A 15,667-nucleotide genomic window follows, 5' to 3' on the forward strand; every position below is an offset into this window, starting at 1 on the left:
CGGATGTTACTCTTGCGGGGATTCAACCAGCGAGCTTCAGAACCCAGCTCCGCTGTAGTACGAGGCTCACCTTCATACGCAAGCGCTACTTTCCGCTTTGCCCGCACCAGGAATTTTCTCTCCGACGCCATTTTGTGTGGCAACGCTCTAGTGCTAAGGCGGGAGCGCGCGCGGGCGCGGGAGAGAGAGAAACTGCAGCCTCGAGCCCGCCAGTCTTGTGAACGAGATTAGCAAGTTGGGAGGAGGGGAGGAGGGCAGCGACGCGCACGCACTCTTATCCTCGGCTGTTGTATATCGCGATAGCGGCGCGACAGACCCTCCTTGGACGATACGGATACCCCGATAGGATGTGAGCGATTTCTTAGGAGGGAGTCGCTGAGAAAAGCGAGGGCAGTTACTGTACCTTTAAAGCAAATCCGCCCGCCCGCTACTACCTGCGCCGCGCCGGTTGAACACCGACCCCCTGTTTGAGTGTTGCCGCTGCGTCAGGACAACCGCTGGAGAAATAGAAGGAGGAGGAGGACCGTTTCTTTTGCCTCTTCTAAGGGGAGGGGGGCACGTTTAGGAAAAGAAGCCGGACCGAAGCCCACTAGAAGGGGGTGGCCAGAAAAACGGGAACCGAAACTGCCCGGTTCCGGTGGTGAGGGAGGAGAAATGGCCGCGCCGGGGCAGCCGAACCGAACCGCCGCCTGAGGTAAGCCAACAAGCCGGCAGGCAATTGCGCCTTTTCTGACGATCGGCAACCTTTTCCAGTGTGACTGTTGCTACCACTTTGCCGTTTTTTGGAATGTGTTGCATTTTACCGCTGGCTTCAGGTTTAGGGAGGGCGGGAGGTGGGGTTGTGCGAAGGCCGCTATGGGGAGAGAAGGAGCGAGACCCGGCGCTGTCACTCCCAAAAAAGCCGGTGGATTCATACGAAACGCTGCTGCTGTACAATTGGACGTGAAGTGGGCTTTGTATTTTAGCCCTCTACTGTTAATATTGTTATATTATTTATTTTACCAGCTTGCACTATTTAGCCCAATTTCATTCGAGTAACTTGTTTGTGGTCGCTGTCCACAGCTTGTGTGTTTGTATGGCTGCATACGCAGGGTTGACTCCGGTGCAAAAGAGAGAGACTGTCCAGTGGGTTGAGACACAAGCGTCGGTGGCTAATGATCAAAACCTGTGTCCCCTTCCCGTTATTCACTCCCACCCTTTTTTGTAGAGTAATCCCATTATATCTGGATCCTGATCAGAGCTGCTGTATTGACCTAGTGTAGAACGAATGAGCTATTTCGTTTCTGCGAGATGAGATGAGGGTACTTGTGAATGCCCGACAACAGGTGAGCTTGTCGATGTTTCGCTGTTTGTCCTCACTCGTGCAGCTTTTGATGGTGGTGTAGTGAGAACCAGCCGTATCGGTGTTTGTACAGTCCCTCCTCGTTTCCTGTCTGTTGCTTTTGATTGCCCCTTTGCTTCCTTTCGAAAGGTATCTTCTGTAATAACGGTACTCTCAGCTAAAGAAAAGTTTGTTGGTTTAGGAAACTTAAAATGTGGATGGCGTCTTGCTGGTAAGAATGGAAATAGTTTGAAACCTCTCGAATTATTGGCACCGAATTAGTTTTGAATTGCAGTAGTTGCAAGCTGTCACTGTGGACACCTGTAAGCACTGCTAGAGTTCAGTTGTATTTTGCAGATGATTAAGTAAATGCCTTGGGTGGATTGATTGAACCTCTGTGGACTCCAGTAACCCCAGTAGTGACTTCAGCATCTCACTCAGTGACTGGTGAGAGTGTGGGTTTGTGATTTCAGTGAGTAAAGCACGAGTGTAGCCAACCAGTAGCCATCACATTCTCATAATTCATGTGTGGATGCTTTAATGTCTATGTAGTCATGAAAAAGTAGAATTTTCATCAGTTTGTTTATATTTTTGAGTTTGTCACTTACAAGCCACAGGACAATTTTAAGAAAGTTCCCATGACTAGTTTGAAAATTTTGAGTCTGACTGGAATATATGTGTAAAGTTTTTGAGAGCATAACCTTTCTTTCCTAAGATGCAATTTTCAAATATACTGAGTGTCACTGTTTGAAATGAATTTGGGATCATAAGTTTGAAAGTTCCTGCAAGTACAGTTCTGCAGCCACTTATTTGTTGTGGAATATTCCCTGTCTTTTTGTACATCCAATGCCAAACATTTTCTGATCATCTTTGTTTCCATTCAGCCTTATCAAGAAGAAGGCAGATGAAATATGTATGATTTGGAGTGTTCATTGTTTTCCTTGTGGTGTAACATCCGTGCTGGAGCTGGTAGACCCAGCATCTCTGTTATTTGGGAGCTCAGTCATTTGAAGTTGGCGCTGGAGCCAAAGTGATTTTTCTTATCAGTCCTGCTGAACTACCTGTATTAAAATGGTGCTAGGGTGTTATACCGTGTTGGCCATTATGCAGTGAGAAGTCAAGCAAAATGTCGCCTTTTATTGGCTAACTAAAATGATTACAATATGCAGTCTTGCCTGAAGAAGGGGCATCAGCTGCCTGGAAAGCTGGCATATTGACACCTTTTATTGGCTGACTAAAAAGTTACATTTTGCTTGACTTCTTATTGTATTAAAATGGGGAATTCCAAGTAGTCAAGAGTAAGACTTGCTTAATTTAGATGCCAAAGAACTTGCATTGACACGTTGGATGAGATTTGATACAGTTAAGGCAATGATTTATTTATTTTCTTATTTAATAATTGGTATGGAATATGTGACATTTAAATAGCATTTTTAGGTTTTCCTTTTAGTTTGTGCTGTAACAGTAAATTTGTGACTTATTGGCTTTTACGACTCTGTCATAAATGCTGACAGTCAACCCTGTAGTGAATTGATGATTTTGGGATATTGGTGAGTTTCAGGCACACTGTCGCAAATGAATGCTGGCTATTGTGGGTAAAGGCCATACAATTCTAACATTTTATATCTTAACAGGTTTATGTGTGGCAAAGCAAATTTCTTTTTAATGAAAAATTAATTTAGTCCCCCCACCCCACTACTTCTAATATCTAAGTGCATCTGATACTCTACCAATACTGCCTTTGTCAGATTTAATTCAGTGTCTTACTGCAGTGTTTGAACTTAATATTCCGGGATGTTCTTACTGCAGTTACAAAAGTGTGTCTTAAAGAAAGAGAGAGGGAGAGAGAAAAAAACTTTGTATCTTTGTATTCTTGTGGCCAAGTATTATTGAGAATGAGAACATTTTTTGGTAGGTGCCTTGTGGCTGAGAATGTATGACGCCTTCAGAATTTAAAAGCAGGCTTTTCTTAAACACGTCTGCATTGCTGCTTATGGTATTGGGAGTGATGACTATATACCTGAAATGCACTATCACTGAAATGTTTAATGGACCTTTCACCCCTTTCTCGTGGTATATTTATCACTTCAGGGTGTATTGGTCTTTGTTACTTGTTTGTCCTGTTGATGGTGTGCTGTCATGACCAGCCTTATATAGGTAAAATTAATCTCTAAAACTAGTAGCACAGCTGCCCAAAGACCAGCTTTAAGGGAATAAAGCAAATTGTCTAATTGGACATATTTGATTCAGGATGCCTTTCTGTACTTGCATTGTATTTGTCAGTTATTACCTTCAATTTTTACTTTAGTTTGTGAAAGCTCCTTTACAAAAACTTAAAATTGGTATTGGATTAAAAAGAACATGCAAATAGCTTGTTGTTTTTTTTTGTTTTTAACTGTGTTTAGGTACTTACAATTTTGACTTCAGGCCTTGATGCCTGAGGCAGCTATCCTTGGTGCTGTTTTTATGTGTAACTATGGGTGTAGCCAAAAACCTTTTCTATCCACATCAAGCTCTTATCTTAACATCAGTCTGAGACTTGATTATGTTAGTAGTATTAAGCAGAATGCTCATTTTAGGGACTTTTTTTTTTCTTTTTTTGTTCAATACTTGCTTTTTAGAATAGACTGTCATAATAAAAAGAGGCATGTGTTAAATAAACCACAAAAGAGTCGATTATTCTTTTTAAAGAATTTGTTTTTTATTCAACCCACAAACGTATAATTGTACATCTCTTACTTTTACTCAAGTGCTTGACAGAAGACATAGACTTCAAGTTAGGGTGTTACAACATGGTCCACTTTAGTGCACCTTGGTCTTGCATTCCGTTTTTTAACAGTAGGGTAGTTGCATTAACTTGTCATTTGCTCAAAATCACAGTTTTCCTTGGCAATGTCATTTCTATTATTTTACCCAACTTCTCCTGAGAGTATTTGTGTAATATGGTGACTTGAAATTTAAAAGACTTAGTGAATCGTCTAATAAGATATCCACTTGCTTCTCATTCCTTTCTGTTAACCTCAGTGGCCAATTTGTGATTCCAGTTATTATAATTTAGTATAATATTTAGCCTGTTACAGTTGTCATGAAGTCCACTGCCCCAGCGTTTAGTGACTAGCACATTGAGTTGTGTGTTCAATGGAATGTGCTATGCAATTTGTGCTCAGTTTGTACTTCTTTTTAATTTTGTCTCACCTCTTTCATAGTTGAACTTGGGGTCAAATGCCCATCAGAAGTATTTTTTAAGTAAAGTGGTCCTTTGAATTTGTCTTTAAATGCTGGCGGCTTTCCTACACACTGCCATCTGTGACGTCACAGTCAGCAGAAATTCTTATTACATCATCTTTTTCTCATTAAGTATGTTATAGTCTAATGTTCTCTTGTCATGTTTTCCACGTTTTTTGTTAAATGTTTCTGTATCTCAGCATGACGCAACAATGTCAGTTAGGTTTGTGCACAAGGTTTGCTTTTCTGCTGCATTCCATTTTGTAATTTTGACCTTTATGAAGAAAGCTGCTGTATGGCATTGTAGGAGATCTTGCTTGTTTCTAGCTGTGTATCTGGCAAGATACTACGTGTGCAGTAGTCTGTCAATCACTGTGTACAGGTCTCTTGAGAGCGTGGAGTGACACACTTTCCTGAGCCACCACAGTAATTCAAGATCTCATTGCTTTTACATGGTACAAATTTGCCATCCTGGTTAAATGCCTTCATTAGCAGTTAAGGTGTATGATTGGTTTCATTGAGATCTATGTGTTAGATGTCCGTTTTGCACGTATTTATTTACTCCACCACACTACTTGGTTACTTACTCCATATGTCTGGTGCTTTGTGTGAAGAAAAACTTTCTAACATTTGTGTGGAATTTGCTCTTAAGTTTCCAAATATGTCCCCATGTCAGAATTTATTTTTATGTAACAACTGTGATCCACTGTGTCAATTCCTTTCATAATTTTGAACACTTCATGTCCCCTCATAGTTGGTCTTTTTGTTTAAAATGAAAACGTTCAACTCCTTCAGTCTCTCTAAATAGCTAGACCTCTCAGTCCCAAATCGGCCAAGTTGCTCATCTCTGGACTTAGTCTACTGCTGCTCTATCTTTTTTTTTTTTTTTGGTAACATGGGGGCCATAACTGTACCCAGTTGTCCAGATTGAGGCTTCACTAGCGCATTAAATAACTTGAAGCATTACCTCACTTGACCTGCCTGACATCCTGTTAGCTTTGATTGCTCCGGTCCACTGTTTTAATGTAGATCGTGATGAGTACATGACAAGTCCAAGTAGTTCTCATAAGACCTTCTTCCATTGTGCATTCAAATCTAATATTTCTATGCTCTACATGTCTTTTTTTTATTTGTTATTTACATTAAATTCTATCATCCACAAGCCTGTATTCTAGTACTTCTGTAGTGATTCGGCTGATTCATCATTATCTATTTGCCCTTATACTGAGTTTGGTATCCTCATGTTTATGTCCAGACAAATATATTTAATCAACATTGTCACTCTTTTATGTGCAGTATTTATGGTTCTTGTTTTTTTTTTGTTTTGTTAACTTGATAATTTAAGTTGTTGTACTTGCATTTAAAAACAATTCTTTTTTTGTGTTGTGTGTGTATGCATGTATATGTGTGCCTAATAAATAAATATGTAGATTTTTAAGGTTGTCATTGTCAGAAGACAGAGTTGAGTGAAATTCTTATTTGCATATGCAACAATGCAGCATGTCCCCACTCTCTGGTGCCATGGTTAGTGAGAAAAATTATCTGGCCTCATTGTGTAAAAATAAATATATGTAAATATGTTCTGAGGTAGATAAATATCATAAAATGTATGTGTAATATATAGGTAGATAAGACACAGCTTTATTTGTTCTCTTTGGGTGGATTGCCATTTTACAGAAGCTCATTAAATAAATATATGCACACACTCACACAGGTCTGAACACACACCAGAATGAGTAAAAATAAAGAAAAACCAAAGCATTGGCAGTGCCAGTCCCAGTCCCAGTGAGGAACTGTACAGACATACTGCTGTGGGTATAAGGGAGCTTCCAACATGTTTCATCCAATTAAACATTTAGAAAAACATGCTAGGAAAGTCCTTGGTGTTAAGTGTGTCATAGGGGAGATGTGCAGCATTGTTTATAAGAGCACTCAGTTTTGTTTGAATTGCCTCCCTTGTTACATTCTCCAGGGGTCCACAGTGTGCCCCATAACTGAGCCTCCCTTTTTAATCAGCTTGCCTCTTTTTGAAGTCGTGTTACCATACTGGCCATCACAGAGTTGTCGAATATGTAAAGGATGTCACTACTTACATTGAAGATATTATCGGTCAAAACTTTAAAATTTTGTTTTGATGGAATTTACACAGTATAATCTTTCAGTGTATTCTGAAACTAAGGGATCGAACTAAAACAAAGTAGGTAAAAAGGAATCATAAAATTGTTTGGTTTAACAAAATTTTATCTAAATATTTGACTCTTCAAAGTAAAACACCTTTTGCAGACCAGCCTTACTTTCATATTTTGCAGTTTTAGTAATGATTCTCTTACTGCCATTCAACTTGTGAAGCCTGCAGCTCACGGTCTCCCTTTACAGTTGAAAGTGATACTTGCTTACTTGGACCCCTGTTAAGCTGTGCTTCAGCCCGTTGTCCTGTGAGGCGCCCATAACGCAAGTTGGTGACTCTCAGAAACTTCTGATTCTGTTGTGACACACACAGTATGTGTATATATACATATGTATTAACCCCCCCCATGCTTCCTGAGACTACTTATTGGGTCAAGATTATTAGGAGGTGAATGGGTGGATAGATTATTCTTTATTATAAACCAATAAAGCACATATTTACATTTAGACATTTTCCTGGGATGTTAATGTTACCATTGTTAACGTTTCATAGCCTCACCCAGACTAGCATTTCATATTGTCAGGGTTTTCTCCTTTGATAAAAAGTAAACTACCAGTCTGTCCTACACTGGCAAAAGGAGTTTGTTCAAGATTTACAGATGTTTGTACACTAATCACAGGTGCTGTGTTTCATAAGGCATTTCATGTTTGATCCTTTCTTATTTAAAATAATCCATCCAAATATATTTTTAAAATGTTTTTACTCCATGTAACATGTGGTGATGGTCACGAAAAAAATTACACTCTTCATGATAGAAGGACATAAAGTTTCTAATAGAAAGGGAACCAATAATAACCTACACTGGGCAAAATGCAGTCCTGTATGAAAGGGCATCCTGCTTGCAGACTACTTTCATTTTCCAGAGTTACTTATTTAGCAATGTTTAAGCAACTTGTAGACATGTGGATTATGCAAAATAAATGGGGTAACATTTCTTCACGGACCTATTTGATACTACTTGCTGTTGTGCAGTGTTGGTCTTGGTCACCATTGGGTCCTGTTCTATCAGAAACTTTGTCTGTGCTTCACAAAACTTTTCTTGGCCATTACTACAAACTACATGGGGTAAATAACCTGTTTTAAAAAAAGTTGTGGAATATTTTTTTTAATAAATAGTCCCAGCAGAACACCTTGCGCATTAATTGCCGGAAAAACGGTGCATTGTTCTTGGGTGGCAGGCTGTAGTTCTGGTTCCTTCTACTGGCCTTTTATTGGAGGTGTGAGGGGGTTCTTTTGCATATTTTTATACTAGATATTCATATACTTTGCTTGTGCTAATATGTTGTTACACGTGAGGCAGTTTTCTCTTAAAACATTTTGTGAGTAACTGTTTGTTTAGTTTTAAGTTTATGCTTGGGCCAAATTTAAATATGTAACTTTTTGTCTTTTAAGTGCTAAAACTTCTCATATAAAAGCAGAATTTAGTTAAGCATCTTGCAGGTCTGTAATGAATCTGAATACAGTAATCCCTCGCTACATCGCGCTTCGACTTTTGCGGCTTCACTCTATCACGGATTTTATATGTAAGCATATCTAAATATATAAGTGGATTTTTCGCTGCTTTGCGGGTTTCTGCGGACAATGGGTCTTTTTACTTCTGGTACATGCTTCCTCAGTTGGTCTGCTCAGTTGATTTCATACAAGGGACGCTATTGGCGGATGACTGAGAAGCTACCTAATCAGAGCACACAGTTAAAGTTCCTGTGTGCTGATTGGCTCAGCGACAGAGTGCTGCATTAACCAGGAAGTCTCATCTCACTCATTCAGCATTAACGTGCTCCTGCTACTGCTTCAGGGGCCGTGTCCAAGCGCCAACAGAAGATGCAAATGATTTCAGAAAAGGTAAAAGTTTTGGATATGTTGAAGGAAGGGAACTGCTACACCGCTGCAGGACACCATTACGGCATGAGTCCACGATTCTTTTTATTTAAAAAGGAGGAAAAGCATATAAGATCTACACCCGCAGTGTACTTTAACCAGGGCGCAAAACGAGTTGGAAGTGGACGTGATAAGGCAGTAGTCTGGATGGAATCTGCTTTAGGGATTTGGATTGAAGAGTGCTGGAAGAAGAACGGCGGCGATGCTACACAATTGCCTGAAGAGGCTCCTTTAGAAGAGCTGTAACGCTCTCCTTTGTTGTGCAGTAAAATTAAACTCCTCGTTATCGGACAAGTCGTCGTGTCATTGTTGGTGAGTAACCATAATTAATTATCTACGTACAGTACTTATTACATGTACATAGTTTAGTGTCACTGTACACACATTTTACTGTAAACAATTTTTCTTGCATTGTATGTATTTATTGCTGGTGGCCTGTCTGTCGTAATGGCTGTAACAGATGTGATATCAGAGACACTCTATCTTTAAAGTAATATTTAGGTTTTACTGTATATAAACTGTGTTTACATACATAATTTCAACGAATCTTACCTAATATCTAAGAGAATACAAAGGGTTTATGCTGTATAATTGTGCGGGAAATGTTTATAATAGTATGGGAGAGTTTATAAGGTCTTAAAATATATAAAAAGAACCATATGAACATATGGTTTCTACTTCGTGGATTTTCACCTTTCGTGGGGGGTTCTGGAACGCAACCCCCGCAATGGAGGAGTGATTACTGTAATACAAGTAGTGTAGTTTCCTTTGAGACAACATCAATTAACCAGATTTGTGTTTTTTTCCTTCTAATCGTCTGGGCCTTTTTTTTTTTTTTTTTCTTGCTTTATTAGTAAATGTAATGGTTTCTGTGATATTTGTTTAGAAATCTTGAAGGTGGAACTGAGATTTTTCCATACATCAAACATTTCATGCATGAATGTTTCCCAGTTTACGTAGTAAGTAGACAAAGAACTAATTAAAAAATAGAAGATGACCCTCAAATCAGAGTTCAGATTGAGGATGCAGAGTTTTTTGAAGGAAAGCAGAACACTGTGTAAATGTTCAGTGGTTAGGAATTAGTAGAATGTATTGTAGGACTCCAGTGAATGGCATTGGCATTATAAGAAGATAAACAGTTTGATAGAAATGAGAGGAAACCGTTCAGTTCATCAAGGCCTTTATCACAGGGAAGGCTAATTTTGACCAGCCAAGAGAATTTGTATTGTTTTTGTGACCTTCTGTGAAATCAATATATAAAGTGTTCCTTACCCCAAAGCTCATTCTTACTCTCTTGCATACTGGCCTGTCAAAGAACCTTCACATGTGGGGAAAACCAGCAAATGTTTGTATGCTTTTTGTTGTTGATGTGGGGATGTTGGGTTTAGGTTTACCTGGTTTTGATTATTTTGTAATCGCAAGCTTATTTTGCTAGAAGTTATGAGTTGCCAAATAACAGTACCTTAATAGTTAGCATATATTACTAAATGAGTCCAGGTAAAATGAGCTTTGTCACCAGGATTTGAGAAAAGAAATGATATGCTTATCCAGAACATCTGATATGGATGGGTCCTTGGTAGTTGACAAGAGCTCATAGTGGGTCACATTGAAAGATGAATAGCAGCAGCATTCATAAAATACGAAGAGGGGGAGCAAGGCTATGAGTAGTGCCAATGATTTGATTAACACTGTATTATTTGAAATATTTGTTTCTATTATATGTAACATCAGATGTAGTTATGCTCTAAAGGTTAAAAGGATGCTGATCAGGAGTCTTGTATCATGATTAGGTTACTTTTACAGCTAAAGTAAAATTGTTTTGCCATGTTAGTGATGAAGACACTTAGATATGTCAGGTTCATAGAGGTAAAAAAATTCTTTGAGGAAGCAGGCACAGAAACTTTGGAAGAAGCTGTCTTAATGGCACTGGGCAGAAATAATCATTTTGATGTAAGGGTTGGTTCTGCGTAGTGTGAGAATAAGAAGCTGGGTAAATGGAATTTCTTTCTTCATTTTTCAGATGCTCTTATAGTGCCAGTTGCAAGGTAACATTTTCTGTAGGAAGTAGATATTAGTAATGTGCTTCTGCCATCCCAAGAATCACATGTTAAATTTCTCATTTTAAATGTAAATTTTTGTGCAGATTACATGCAGGTGACCACCATATGTCCACACTGGCAAAATTTACTTCAAAAAAGATAGAGTAATTGGGGCCCTTTTTAATTTAATTATACTATGTGTACCTTTTTACCATATTTTATATATTTATTTATATGCAGTATCCTTTTGTGACATAGGAAGGTTAACCAAAATTAAAAAAAAAAAAAAAAATTAAACTGAATTGTACAATAATGTGTATGAAAATGAACATATTAAAGGTGCTGTAGAGGCTGAATATATAAAACATTTGACACATAAGATCAAAGCACATTGACAGATGCATTAAAATAGGGGTGGACAAAGTCGGAGTGAGTAACAATAAAATAAGACATATACAGGCATAATGTATGTGACCAGCACGAGTCAGAAGAAGGCTAGATTTAGATACTTGAGATTTTGAATTGTGTAAAGGCAATATTAAACTCCTCCGTGGTCTTGGATGGCCTTAGATCTGCAAACAGGATTTGGGTCTGTGGTGTCCTGTAGCTGTGAACATATTACTACATGAAAGGTTTTTATCCTCCAGCGTGTGGGACGTTCTTGCATGCAGAAGCTCACTTCTCTAATTGGGTTTTGTTTCCTACCTTGTTCACCCTACGCAGAAGTGAAGAATGTGCTTCTATAGTAAGTGTGGTTAGAATGCTTAAACAAGTCACATTGGTTAGAAATAAGCCCAAGTATTGTCTGAGGAGCTTGTTTTTGGTGTAAAAGCACTATGGTGTAAGCAATGACTGTTTGCTGTGTTCAGCCTACTGCTACTTTTGTGTTTTAACTTGTTGAATGATTTTTTCGCTCACTGTAGCATGTTGGGTGCAGTGCATCTCTTTATTGCCTAGTAGACACAGTCCACACAATATGACCTGCAGCTTGCAGTCCAGGTGATCTTGGAACGGATTGGTTGTTAGCAGGTCAGCTTGCCATCCTCACCTGGAAGAGAACCACATGGGGGCATGTAGATTTGTGTAACAGCCAGCCAAGCATAGCGACATATACAGTACTGTACTGCACAGATACAAGCTTATCAGATACGGTCTAAGAAGTGCATTCACTGCATCTTACTGATTTTTTTTTTTTTTTTTTGATTTTTTTTTTTTCTTTAGTTCATTCAAGAATGTGGTACCCTTCTTTCAATGCAGTTTTACCCACTGAGTCTTAGTATATTCAAGCATTTTTTAAGGTAAGCATTTTGTTTTAACAGCCAAGTTAATCTTCTAGATCTGCACAGAAGTTACAAAACAGAAGGAATTGCTGCAGAGCCATGGCTGAGGCCACAGCTGGTATAATGGCCAAAGTACTATGTGTGCTCAGTTTTCTGATACACACACACACATTGAATCTATTCCTTTGTTCAGATTATTTTATGCAGAACTTTTCAGAGGCTCACTCATTTTTTTGCTAATGGACTTTTGACTCTTCAGTTACCCATACTCACTCCTGTATAATAATGTTTTGTGTTAAATGGTACATTACAGCATTTTAACTCTTGGTGAATATCCAAGTAGTGTTCTATCAGTGTGGAGTCTTGCTTGTTAAAACATTTTGAACATTAGAACAATCTAGACGAGAACAGGCCATTCAGCCCAAGAAAGCTTGCTTTTCCTGTCATCTTAATTTTTCGAAAATAACATTGAGTTTTGAAAGTCCCTAAAGTCCTGCTATCCACATACTGTCAACTTGTTCTCCCAGTCTTTGTGATAGTTGCTTCTTTGGTTGTATTTCACCATCCAAAGACAGACTGCTTTACTGACTGGCTGCTCAGAGTTAGATTGGTGTGCATACAGCTTCACTGTGAACCATGTAAAGTACAGTATGTTGTTTTAGTGGAAATAATGTACATTCCGTTAATTGGTTTTTAAATGAGGAATTTTTCTTAACATAATTAGATTTCCATTATACTAGTATGTTTTTATACTAGAAATTGTCCCAAAAATGACACTCTTGAGTCTTTCTAATATTACAATTAAGGAAAATTCTATATGGTATGAGAACATGGTGTTCAGTAAAATAGAAGACCAGGCATAACGTGGAATAGTTACTGGTATATGAGAACTACTGACTAGTGTTGAACTTGCACTACATGGCTTATTTAACATTAGTACAGTGACTTGGTAAATGTGTATGCATTCAATAAATAACTGATTGTGGAAATGTCATTTTAATTGTTTTCTTGTGTCATGTACCTCAGAAGGGAATGAGTCTGCTCATAGTTCCACAGATTTAAACTCACATTTGAATATGTATAGAAAAACACAAAGATTGCAGTCTAACCAAGTTATTGGTTCAGATGATAGCCATGCTGCAAGCATAAGGCATCATCTTTAAAAAGACTGGATTTTGTGCCATGACTGAGCATTCCTCATTCTTACTTGAGATACTCAAATTGAATCTCCACAGTTCAGTTTTAAGGAGGACGAGTTAAATTGGGTTTTTCTTGTTTTGTGTGATGTGGATTTCATTACATCATGGGGGACTGGCAGCTCCCTCTTCTAGCAGTGATACATGATAAAAAAGCATCATAACTGGACTAGGGGTGTACTGGTATCCTTTAACACACCAATAAAAGAAAAAACAGCAGCTGGTTATGTTCATTTTGATTTCATGTACTGTGGTTGATTTATTTCCCTTAAATTTACATTTTAATTTAAAGTGAACAATATGCATTTTTGTTTAAATATTGCAAATCGCTTCACCACCAACTGTATCCTGTAAGTGTATTTGCGAATTTAACAACTGCCTTTTTGATACAATGCTGGCAAACAACCTCTTAAGTTTTCTGAAATTTAAATGAGCTGAATTTGCAGAAGATGAATTTGGTTTGAAAATAATTTCCACCTTGGGTGTCACTCCTTTCTGTTGTTCTTGCCTGAAGTCACTAATAGTTTTTCTGTTTTTTCAAATATTTTGAGTCAAAAACACTAACTTCGGGAAGACATTGCCCAAAAATTGTTTGGAAGGATGTTATCCGGATAAATTGATCTTTCAGAGCTGTGGAAAGTTTGTGGAGTTTTTGGAAGCCTTTGCTGGTCCCTCCAAGTAGTTTTGGAGATATTGCATTGTTTGTGCCATGGATAGTCCTTCTATTCCTGCTCATTTTTGGAATCAGTATTTCAGTTACTACATATGACCAAAGGAGGGTGCTCTGATTCATTGTCCAAATTGTGCTGTCCCCACATAAAATTGCTGGTAAGTGCATTTCTGCACAAATAAGGAACTTGTCACCGGGGTGAGCTGGATCACCATCTACTGGCATTATTGACCTGGTACTTGTTTTCCCAGGGTACTTTGTTTTATGCAGCGTAGTTTAAGTTGTGCTCATAGATATCAGACTGCCACATACTCTTCTTTCACTGTGTTAATGTTAACATTTAATTAGTCACGTATGTTGTAAAAATTTGAGAAAAAAAGACAGATAAAATTCTTAATTATTACCAAAAATGTCAGACTGTGTAATATTTCAAAAGGATGCTCTACCTCCACGCCATCATAAGGGAAGCCCAACATCAGGAACAGATTAAGGAGAGGCAAGGCAGAAATGCTAATTAAAGATGGCATTGCTGACTTTAACATGAAGGATGATGTTATGAGTGTCATATTTCTGTCCCTTTTATCTGCTTTCTCTTTGCAGAGTTTACAAGTTCCATTTTGTTGCCAGTTTTACTTATTCTTATTTCCAACAAAGTACCAACTTTCAGTGTGGAATCTGATGGGTTGAAGCAGAATCCTCTTGCTCCATTGTCCAGATTTGTTTAATGTCTTTTCACTTGGTTGGTGATCCACAAATTCCTTGAATCACTTTCCATTTCTTGATACTGTCCTGATGTCTTTCCAGTTGGACCCCAGTCACGGTGTTGAATGCTCATGCATGGTGTTTTACTTGAAGTCATGTTTTTTGGTGTGAGAAATGTTTATGGCTTACTAGTGTCACTGTGTTTTTTTTTTTTTGTTTTTTTTTGTTTATAATGAGATATCTGACAATATGTTTTAATCAAAGAAATAGAGTACATTTGTGCAAGACTGTGATGCCAAGGAAACAGTCGCCTGAGTCTGAAAACTGGATCCCTTAGGCTTATGGTGGAGATGTCCATTTTTGGTTGGATTTATGTATTGAAATTGGATACAGTGGCTGCTCAGAGTTTCTGGTCGGTGAATTTAAATGGCTATTTTGGCCATTTAGAGAAGCAGACTGTCTTATAGAGGAAGAGATGAACTTGATATGAAAGTACTGAGTGTTACCTTTGAGACATTTTCGAAGATATACACTGTTAGAGAGGGAACTGCAACAATTTCAGTGTTCCACCCATTTCAAATAAAAGGATTTCATTTTTATTTTTATTTTCTCCAGCCATCTGGTGTGTTTTTTTTTTTTTTTGTTTTGTTTTTTCTGTCCTCCCTGGCCATCGGACCTTACTCTTATTCTGTGTTAATTAGTGTTGTCTTACCGTATTTTAATTCTTTCTTTGTCTTTTTTTTCTCTTTTTCATCATGTAAAGCACTTTGAGCTACATTATTTGTATGAAGATGTGCTATATAAATAAATGTTGTTGTTTAATGGCGGAAATAATAGCAAGTGAATATTACTTTCTTTGGGGGCATATAATTGCTGTATTAGCCCTGTACCAATTATGTGAATGGATTTCAACTGAGAATTTGCCTTGGCTAAGGCTGTCCACTATGTAGGACCTCATATTCACATTGGTGCTGCCCACTGAGTCTGGAGCCACCTTTCTTCCATATTGTCATGAGTTTTGTCATTCTAAAGGAGCGAGGACACACTGTAGAGGCAGTTACACAAGTCTAAGCTATGACTTTATGTGCTCTGAAACTGGCACATCTCTTCTGTGTTACCAGAAACATTACTAGCACAGAAAATGAGGGGGGCTCCTAAATTTTCAATT

General features: G+C 38.2%; 1 protein-coding gene across 1 annotated transcript in view; it reads left to right on the forward strand.

The window, feature by feature from the left end:
- The first annotated feature begins 236 nt into the window (after positions 1-236).
- dyrk1b (dual-specificity tyrosine-(Y)-phosphorylation regulated kinase 1B) overlaps positions 237-15,667 on the forward strand; it is a 105,276-nt gene continuing 89,845 nt past the window's right edge. The window contains exon 1 of the mRNA XM_028822874.2: positions 237-694. The gene's annotated coding sequence lies outside the window, so the exon portion shown is untranslated. The remainder of the gene's footprint in view (positions 695-15,667) is intronic.

This window comes from Erpetoichthys calabaricus, chromosome 17 (genome assembly GCF_900747795.2).
Source record: "Erpetoichthys calabaricus chromosome 17, fErpCal1.3, whole genome shotgun sequence".
NCBI lineage: Eukaryota > Metazoa > Chordata > Cladistia > Polypteriformes > Polypteridae > Erpetoichthys > Erpetoichthys calabaricus.